The 10,670-nt window shown below is 36.4% G+C and overlaps 1 pseudogene; it reads left to right on the top strand.

Moving 5' to 3' along the window:
• Positions 1-354: 354 nt before the first annotated feature.
• On the top strand, positions 355-7,450 carry LOC141628502 (uncharacterized; annotated as a pseudogene).
• Positions 7,451-10,670: the final 3,220 nt, after the last annotated feature.

Below are 10,670 nucleotides of genomic sequence, written 5' to 3' on the forward strand. Positions count from 1 at the left end.
TATAAGCGTATTGATAAGGCTTTGGGATCAAAGGATTGGTTCAAAATAATTCCGGAAACGGGCATTAAACACTACCCTATACAAATATCGGATCATGCCCCTATTGAAGTGGATGTTAATCTTATAAATAATAAAGTCAAGAAACCGTATCGACTTGATGCATGGGATCTAGAATACCCGGAATGTCGACAAGTTATTAAAAACGCATGGGGTTTCAAGGTCACTGGATCCCCAACTTATAATGTTATCGGGAATCTTAAGCGTGTTAGAACTGAGGTAAAATAATGGACCCTAGATAAAAAGGATGAATGGAATGGTAAATGGGATGAATTTGATAGAAAATTGGAAAAAGGTATGGATGTTACCATAGCCACTGGAAATGATGAAGAGTACTCTCAGATTAATGAACAGGTCCGTGAATTTGCTAATACGAATGCTATTTATTGGAAACAAAGGGCGAAGATTAAGTGGATGGTGGATGGGGACACATGTACTAAATACTTCTTTAATTGGGTGAAAGGGAGAGCTGGGAGGAATTTTATCCTGGGAATTAAAAGAGATGATGGAGAGTGGACCTATAATATGAAGGAGGTGGGGGATATATTTAAACGCACCTTTATGGACCTATACAAATCTACTGATTCCCCTGGTCAGATGACTGCATTTCACTCTATAGCAAATAGATCGGCTATGGCAGCTAGCTCGGCTCATGATGTTTTAAAATTTCTATGCACCCGAGTTTCCAATGATGATGCTGACAGGTTGAGCTTACCTTTCACAGCTAAGGAGGTAAGATGGGATGTTTTTCAGATGGGTCCACTGAAATCGCCTGGACCGGATGGTAACCCGGCTGTTTTCTATCAAAAATGTTGGTATCTGATTAAGAAAGATTTCACAAAAGCCATCCTCTCCACTCTTAATTCAGGAAGGGTATTGAGGGAGGCTAACAGAACATTTATAGCCCTGGTGCCGAAGAAGGATAACCCGGAGGAAGTGCAAGATTACCGACCTATTAGTTTATGTAATGTCTTCATGCGTATTGTGACAAAGTGCATTACTAATCGGTTGGCTAAAATAATGGGGTACTTGGTTGGTGACTTCCAAAATGCTTTCATTCCGGGGCGAAGTATCACTGATAATATTCTCCTTGCCCATGAAGCCATTCATAAGATAAGTTCTTATAAATCTGGAAAGAGTGGGTTATATGATTTTAAGGCTGATATGAGCAAGGCATACGATAGAGTCCAATGGGAGTTTCTTCAAGCCGTTTTATATCGCTTTGGTTTCCCTGACAGGTTTTTTGAACTCATTATGAATTGTGTTTCCACTATCTCTTATGAGATTCTTTTAAATGGATCTCCTCTTCAGCAGTTTAAACCAAAGTGTGGGATAAGGTAAGGGGACCGTCTATCTCCTTATCTCTTTATTCTATGTATGGAGGTTTTATCAAGCAACGTGGTGAATGCACAGTTGGAGGGCCGTCTAAGAGGTATTCATCTTTGTCGCAATGTAACACCACTGACACACCTTTTCTTTGCTGATGACTCGATCTTCTTTCTTCATGATAAGGGTAGATCTGTCGTGCACCTTAAAAAGTTGTTTGATAGCTACTACAGGGCATCGAGACAGGTGCTTAATGAGGGGAAATCGGGAATTATCTTCAGCCCTTATATGAAACTCAGGAATGTTAGAGTTTGTGTGAAAACTCTTAAGATCCGAAATAATAAAGGTATTGGGAAGTACTTGGGCATGCCAACGGACTTTCAAGGTTCTAAGAAAGTTATATTTAGAGGTCTGGTTGAAAGTGTTTTAAAGCGTATTTCTTCTTGAAATGGCGTCTTTCTGTCACCTGCCGGGCGATTAACCTTAATCTCATCCACTCTATCAAGCTTATCAACTTATTTTCTATCGGTATTTAAAATACCGGTAAGTGTGACTAAGAAGATTAACTCTCTCTTGTCGCATTTTTGGTGGGCGGGATGCAGTTTAGGTAAATCGCTTCACTGGTGTAGTCGGATGTTTACCAGTCTCCCTAAGAGAGAGGGAGGTCTTGGCATACGGAATATCGAGTGTCTGAATCAAGCAATGCTGGCCAAACATGCGTGGAGATTACTTTCTGATGAGGATTCTTTATTCTGCCGTACCTTTCAGGAGAAAATCTTAGGCTGTTCCCTTTTCTAACATGGGTCTATTCATAGGGTGTCTGGTGGTGCCTCTTGGGGCACTATAAGTATTGCTCATGGCCTGGGTTTTATTTTGGATCATATTGCTTGGAAGTCGGGGAGTGAGTCCAATCTGAATATATGGAGCACTCGGTGGGTCGATGGAGGATTACCTGATCCTAATGATGTTTTGTTAGACCCGAGTTTTAATTTCCTAAAAGACCTCCCTATCAAGGATTTGTGCTACAATACTGGGGGTTGGAATGAGGAAATGATTAAGTTGGTGTGTAGTGAAAAAGTGCTAATAAGATTTTAGCAATACCTTTAAGAAGTCAGCAGGGGGGGTGAAATCTATTGGCCGTTTCATAAAAGTGGTGATTATTTGGTGAAGAGTGGGTATGGTATTATTTTTAAGAAGTACGTTGTAAGTAAGGGCTCAAGAAAGGATAAGAAACGGATTGATCAAGGACGACAGTTGTTCTGCAAGGCGAGACTATGGAGGCTCCCTGGACCGCAAATGTGGAAAATTTTAGTGTGGAAAATTATTACTAATTCCCTCCCTGTAGGCGCTGAATTTATAAAAAGAAAGTTGGATTGGGAGCCCTGCTGTCACTTATGCCACAAGGAAAAGGAAAATTTGGAATCATTGGATCACCTTTTCAGGGATTGTGACATAGTTTCGAGGCTTTGGGCTGGTTCCTCTCTAGGTATTAAAACGGATCAGGCTAATGGTTTAAGTGTTGGGGACTGAATTATTAACTGGATTTTCTACCTGAAAAAGCTGGAGGATGGAAATACAAGGATCCTTCTTTTCTTGGCGACTTTGTTTTCTATTTGGACCATGAGAAATAACTTATCTTTAAGGGTTATGTTCTTATTCCCAAGGTCTTCTATGACCATTGTCAATTGCTGGTTAGTCTGGCTTCTCGTAATGGGATGTCAAGGGTGTTCAGGCCGAACCTCAAGACTTAACCATTAGCTCTACTCCATTTTGCCAGGAAAGTGTAAATGATGTGGGTAGGCTCAGGGAGGGGCAACCGTTTTACTGGATTGGAGCCGCTGGCTTCTACAGGATGACGACAATTTATGTCGATGCAAGTTGGGAGTCTATGTGCAAGGCAACTGTTGGTTGGGTGGTTTATGATGATATAGGGCGTATTCGCTTTGAAGGGAGTGTTAAATGCAGGGCGGAATCACCTTTACAAGCGGAGGCGTGAGGGGTCTTAATGGCTTTAGAATGGGCATGTAATCAAGAGGTTCTACTCTTGGATTTGGTATGAGACTGTCTACAGCTACTGTTGTAATGGGCAGGCGCGGAGAGCAAATATCATCAAATCAAAGGGCTTTTGGAGGACTTCTCTAGATTATCGGCATATTTCCATTGTTTTTGTTTTCGTTAAGTGTGCAGGAGGCGTAATGAAGACGCACACCCTCTTGCAAGACGGGCGCTGGCTCCGCTTTAGGATCTTATTTTCTGGCTGCCAAAAAAAAAAGACGGACTGAAAAGCATAAAGCATAAAGAAACTTATTTGTTTTCTAGCTTCGGGTTAATTAAGAGGGATTGGACTTTGGTAACTGCCTCGTTCTTGAGTTCAACTGATGTAGTATGAGACCGAAAGAAGCCCCTCACAAATCACCTTGAGCTGCTTGACCAAAAGAGAAAAGGAGAAAGTGATGTTCACATGTTACTGATTGAGCTCATTTTCTTGTGCTACAAAAGTGTTCCTTAAGCTAACTTTATGACCTTTAGAAATTGGCCTTAACGACCCAAGAAGAAGTTCTGCATACGGTCCTAATTAAGCTGGATTAGGTGTTGGTTGATCAATTTTGTGAGCTTGTGTGACCCTGGACCTGGTTCTATATGCAGGACCTACACTTAAATGGGTGAATCCTGAACTCCTGTTGCACCTTTGATTGATTATTTCACCGATTACTTTAGTTTATCGCTTTAGTTTACATTTACCTTAATGTTTTATTTACGTTTCATAGTTTATTAATCAAACCCAATTTGTGACACCTAGCATGACTAATTCTAGACTTTAAGCATAGACACCCTCGTCCCATGGATCGACCTTGACTTACCTCTTTGCTAAATTAAGTTTTATAAATGTGTTTACTAGCCAAAAGACGACCTAGCAGGGGCGGCCCAATAGTAGTTCAATGCGGTTCTATGCACAGGGGCCCAAGAGTGGAAGGGCCTCAAATTTTGCCCAGCCTTGTAATTTTTTACCCATTAAAAAAAAGAATAGAAAAGGAAAAAAGCAAACCTTATGGTTGTGATACTCCGTACTCTCCACTGGCAGTTTTCTTCCTAAATTCTTGACTAAAATTAAAAATTAACCCTAACAAAATCAAGCTTTATTTGTTAATTAATCCTTCATTATCTCAAGTCGACATCCTCATTCCTCACATCCTCTCATCATCAATTCATTAATCATCATCAATTCATCATAGTAAGTTCTTTTTTAATCAAATATTTTTTTTTTTTCGTTTCTCAATTCTTAAGTCGGTACTGTTTTCTTTCTTTTTAATTGTAAATACTTACTTTTTTTTAATTAATAATTGGTTATCTTTACTGATTTAATTACAGGTTAAACTTATTGAAGATTGAAGGTGTGTGATTGTGCCTCAAGATATTTCTGGTGAATAATTCTTACCTTGTTTGAAGAGTTTCTAAGTTTCTTAATTCTTATTTGGTTACCTGTTTTGGCCTTTGGGATTCTGGTATTTGTTAATCTTCAATGTAATCATGTCTTCTAGTTTTAGAAAACACGAATCCGGGTATGAAAAGCGAGAAAAAAGAAAAAGAATTGAAGAATTAAATCAATCTCAAAAGGGGGCTCTTGATAAATTTTTTTTAAAACCATCACATAGTAACCCTACAAATGAGACGATGGATTGTGGTGAGAATTTTGATGACCCGACACCCTTTGTTGAGTAAGATTTAAAGGAAAATTCTGAAAATAATAATGTTCAAAGCAATAGTGGTAACAATGATAATCATATTCTAAGTGATAGTGAAACTCACAAAGATATTGATTACAAGGAAAAATTTGGATTTGATATTTTTGATCCTAGAAATTGGGATGCTTTAGATTCTAAGATGGTTGATGTTGTTGTCGAGGAGGGCCTTAAAAGAGATATGACTATTGATCAAGGTCTGAGAGATAGCTTCAATAGATATTTCTCATACACTTTTTATACTAGAATTTTACCAAATGGAGAAAAATACGACAGATATTGGCTTGTTTATTCAAAAGAACTTGATCGGGTCTTTTGTTTTTGTTGTAAAGTGTTTAATAAAGGTTCTGCAAGAATAGGTGGATTAGCAACATATGGTTACAATAGTTGGGTACATCTTAGTAGTAGGCTTAAAGAACATGAATCAAGTTCAGAGCATATTCAAAATATGACCACATGGTATGATTTACGTTTTAGACTTCGGAATAATCAAACAATTGATAGTATAAATCAATCTCGGATTAAAAAAGAAAAGGAGCATTTGTATCAAGTTTTGTTGAGAATAATTTCAATTGTGAAGTTTCTTGCTAAGCATAATTTAGCAATTCGAGGTCACAAGGAGCGGTTGTACGAGGGTAATAATGGGAACTTTTTGGGTCTAATAGAAATGTTAGCTGAGTTTGATCCTATTATTCAAGTGCATGTTCGAAGGATCACAAATCATGATACTCATATTCATTACCTTGGTCACAGAATTCAAAATGAATTAATACTTCTGCTTTCCTCTCGAATAAAATCTGAAATCGTAAGAAAAGTAAAACAAGCAAAATATTTCTCCGTGATACTTGATTGTACTCCTGATAACATCCATCAAGAACAAATGACTATGATATTAAGATATGTTGATGCCTCTTCAAAATATTTTACCATCGAAGAATCCTTTGTGGGTTTTTTTAATATCAATGATACAACAAGTCAGGGGCTTTTCGATGTTCTACAAGTTGAACTAAAAAATGTGGGCCTTGACATAGATGATGTAAGAGGGAAAGGTTATGATAATGGGTCAAATATGAAAGGGAAGCACCAAGGAGTTCAGAAGAATTTGATAGATATAAATCCCCGAGCTTATTATATGCCTTGTGGTTCTCATAGTCTTAATTTAATATTGTGTGATATGGCTGAAACCTGTGGTAAAGCTAGAGACTTTTTTGGAATTATTCAACGCATCTACACACGATATTTGCGAATTCAAATAAAAGATGGAAAATTTTACAGGATAATGTAAAAAAGTTAACTCTTAAACTATTATCAGTCACTCGTTGGGAGAGTCGTATTGAAAGTATAAAGGCTATAAGATTCCAAATCGGGGACCTACGAGAAGCTTTGCTTGATGTAGCCGAAAAAGATAATGATTCTAAAATAAGGAGTGAAGCAAAATCTCTTGCATTGAATGAACTTGGTGATTTTGAGTTTTTAGTGGCAATAATCATTTGGTATGAAATGTTGTACCATGTTAATTTGGTGAGGAAGAGTTTGCAATCGAAGGATATGTTTATAGATGTTGCAATTAAAGAGATGAAGGGTTTAGTTACTTTCTTTGAGGAATTCCGAGAAACTGGTCTTGAGAACGCTATTGAAGAAGCTAAAAAGATTGCTCTTGAAATAAATATCAACCCCGTATTTCCTCAAAGAAGAGTAATTCGAAGAAAGAGGCAATTTGATGAAAATCAAGATGACCCATCGATGGTTAATAATCAATGTACTGAGGAATCATTCAGGGTTAATTATTTTTATTCATTGTTGATCAAGCCATTTCTTCATTAAAATGGAGGTTTGAAAAATATCAAGAGTTTGAGAATGTCTTTGGTTTCTTATTTACTTCTGAAAGACTTCTCTCCATGGAAGACAAGCGCTTAAAATTATGTTGCATTGGTCTCGAAGATGCCCTTAAGAAAGATGAACAAGCTGACATTAATGGAAATGATTTATACATGGAGTTAAAGTTTTTGAGGGGGGTCTTGCCTAAGGAGAAATTGGGAGCGATTGAGGTGTTAAACTACTTGAAGAATTTTAGTTGTTTTCCTAATGTGATTATTTCATATAGAGTCATGCTGACTATTCCAGTAACTGTTGCAAGTGCAGAAAGAAGTTTTTCGAAACTCAAATTGTTGAAATCTTATTTGCGAACTACAATGTCACAAGAAAGGCTCAATGGTTTGGCGTTGATAGCGATCGAGAATGATATTTTAGAGCAATTAGAATATAAAGATATAGTTAATGTGTTTGGTTCTCAGAACGCAAGGAGGTCAATATTCAAGCGAGATTAATAATGTCGTCGAATATTATTTTATTGTCCATTTTTATAACTTATGACAAAGTATTGCATTTTATATTTAATGTTTTGCCAAAAAACAATAGTTTTATATTGGTTTTATTACTTTATAAGAAAATATGAATTTTTTATATTATATTTATAAGTCTTGGCCTCTTAGGGCCTCCGTCTTACATTTTGAACATGGCCACCAAAAGTAACGGGCCGCCCCTGCGACCTAGGTCCTCACCTTGAAATGACTTTACAGCCAAGCCATGTTTGTCTTTACAACTACCATTGTAAAGTGCATACTAGTTAAATACTTCTAGTTAAATAATCCGTGTGTTACTCAAAACCAAGTTTCACAACTACCATTGATGTATTGTTTTACAACAATACATCAATTTCAATGCCTATATGTTTTTCCTAAGTACATTAATCTAGACTTGTACAATACTCCACATCACATTAGCATGAGTATGATAAAAGTGACACGGACTCTTACGAAAATTTACAGCTTAAATCCGAACCTATGTGATGCGAACTATATATATTCCTAAACATTGAAGGGAGTAGGGACTCGCAAAGTAACAAGCCTAACCAAACAACTACTCGAGTAGTCATAATTTTTGCCCACAACTTGATCCTTCACTAACCTCCTCCAATTTCAAGCTCAAAGCTTCCCTCTTTTTTCCCTTGATAATGTTTTGTTGGTGGAAACGAAAAAAACAAGTTAGGCCCTGTTCTTTTGGACTTAATTTCAATTTTTATAAGTTTAGTTTAGTTCAGTTCAGTTCAGCTCTATTAAGTTCAGTTCAGTTTAGCTCCATTAAGTTCAGTTCAGTTCCGTTCAGTTCAGATCAGATCAGTTCAGTTCAGTTCAGTTCATTTCAGTTCAGGTTAGTTCTATTCAACATCATAATTATTATTCTTATTATTCTTCTCCTTATTATTCATTATATTATTATTATATTTATATTTAGTATACATATATTTATTAATTTATTATTATATTTTGGGATACTCTACATGGTGCCCAACTGCCCATATGTGTTTTCATATTGTATGGGGTACCCTTCTTTTTTAGGTAAAAATCTTTGACTGTCTATAATGCTTGGTCACGAACTCGAAAACGACAATTTTTTTTTCAAATTAAAGATCTCATAAAGACGATCAATTTGAAAAAAAAAATCGCTACTTTATGAACTTGTGGCCATTAGATATAGTCGGTCAAAATTTATTTGGTTAAAACGTTTAACCGGTCGTAATTCTTGCAACAAGTTTCGAAAGTGGCAATATTCTTTTTTCAAATCGAATATCTCGTAAAGGCGACCAATTTGAAAAAAAAAAAAAAAACGTCGCATTCCGAACTCATGACCACTAGAGGTGGCAATCGGGTCACTCGGGTCGGTTACGGGTCGGGTCACAGCGGGTTAGGTCTTATCGGGTTCGGGTTGTATCGGGTCAGCAACGGGTTCGGGTCGGTTCAGGTCAGGTTCGGGTTGGAAAAAATAATGTTGCTATCGGTTATCGATTCAGGTCGGGTTCGGGTCGGGTCGGGTTTTGGCGGGTCGAGTCGGGTCAGCTTTTACCAGCTCTAATGACCACGAATTATGGGCCGTCAAAGTTTTTTAATGCAAAAAGAGGGGTACCCCTTAGAAAACCAAAAAACATGAGGGTACCATGTAAACTATCGCTTATATTTTTGGTGCAATTGTAACACCCGCGAATTTAACTTGATTGGTAATTTATTAAAATCGCTAATTTAATAATACTCGATTTTAATTGGTATATTATTTATTTGGTTTTATAATTTCAAAATCGTGTTTTCGTTTAATAAAAATTAATTTGGTTTTATTTGGACCCGGAATGCCTTAAAAGTCGTATTGTGAGTCTTTTTAGTGTAAAACCGAGTCACAAACCAAGTGTCTTTGTTATTGGGCCAAAACAAACCTATGGACCATCTTTAAAACAACAAAAACTTCTTCTTTTAGGGTTTCCCTTCTAATTTTTCAGCAACTTTTCTTCATCTTCTTCCTTAGGAAAAATGAGATTTTCACCATTAAACCTTCAAAAACTCAAAGCTTAAGACGGATGCCATTTCTTCGTTTCTCAACGAAATCCTATGATTTTTGTACCAATCTTCTCCTCTCCTTCTCCTCCTTCTTTCTATGTAAGAAAAATCTAACCTTTTGAACCTTTTAGAAAATCCATCTTATTGTAAAATGAGTTTTCTAACCCCTTTTGTCTTAAACTTGTTTCTAGGTGAAAGTTTTAGTATTCCGGAGTAGTATTGAGTCGGAATCGTGTTATTTGAAGTGCTAAAAGGTAACGGTGATAGGTTACTCGACATTATGTAAATTTTGTGTGTTTATATGTTGTAGTATACTCATATGTGTGTTAAAGTTTGAATTTTTCATTGATTTACATGTTTATTGTTGAATAAGTTTGTATGTGAAACCATCTTATGGTTGTTTGAGAAATTTCTAGTCTTTTGGTTACATGAGTGTTTATATGGATGAATTGGGTTAGTTACATGGATGAATTAATGAGTAAACCATCTTATTCATGCTTAATATTTGTGTTTAATTAGGACATGAAATTGTTAGTTTGTAAACTTTGAGTTGAGAACAATTGGGTAAAGTTGGTTGCTTGGATATGTAAACTATTGATTTCCGTCTCAAGTATACATATGAAATTTCTTGTTAATTACATGTTCTTATTCAATTAGATTGTAATCATGAGATAAGATTGATTTGGGTATAAAGATGTGGTTTGTATGTGTCGTGGGAAGTTACCGCAGCCATGGTTTCAGCCTGACCAATTTTCATAAAATGTCCGTAACGTCCTTGTTTCTTGATCATTTTGGGCTTATGACCTATTGTTAGAACCGTAAGAGGATAAGCTATCATATCCAATTGGTTTCATCGCATTATCATGTCTAGAACTCAAGTTATGACCATTTGAAGTTGACCTTTATTGTAGTCGAGTACTAAACTTGTTATTATAAATTGGGTTTTATGTTTCTTGTTGGATATGCATCTTAACCTTGGTCCTAATGATTGTGTATGGTGTATTGAAACCTTTTTATCATTGGAGCCCCTTACTTATGTCTCATTCACATGTTAAACATCGATTTTGGTTGTTAAGCTTAAATGCTGTTCGGTTTGGGTTTGTTTATATTTTTCCTAGTGTTTCGCATTACTTAATTCATTTGTTATCGTTTGTTTATACTA

This window comes from Silene latifolia, chromosome Y (genome assembly GCF_048544455.1).
Source record: "Silene latifolia isolate original U9 population chromosome Y, ASM4854445v1, whole genome shotgun sequence".
NCBI classification, from domain to species: Eukaryota; Viridiplantae; Streptophyta; class Magnoliopsida; order Caryophyllales; family Caryophyllaceae; genus Silene; species Silene latifolia.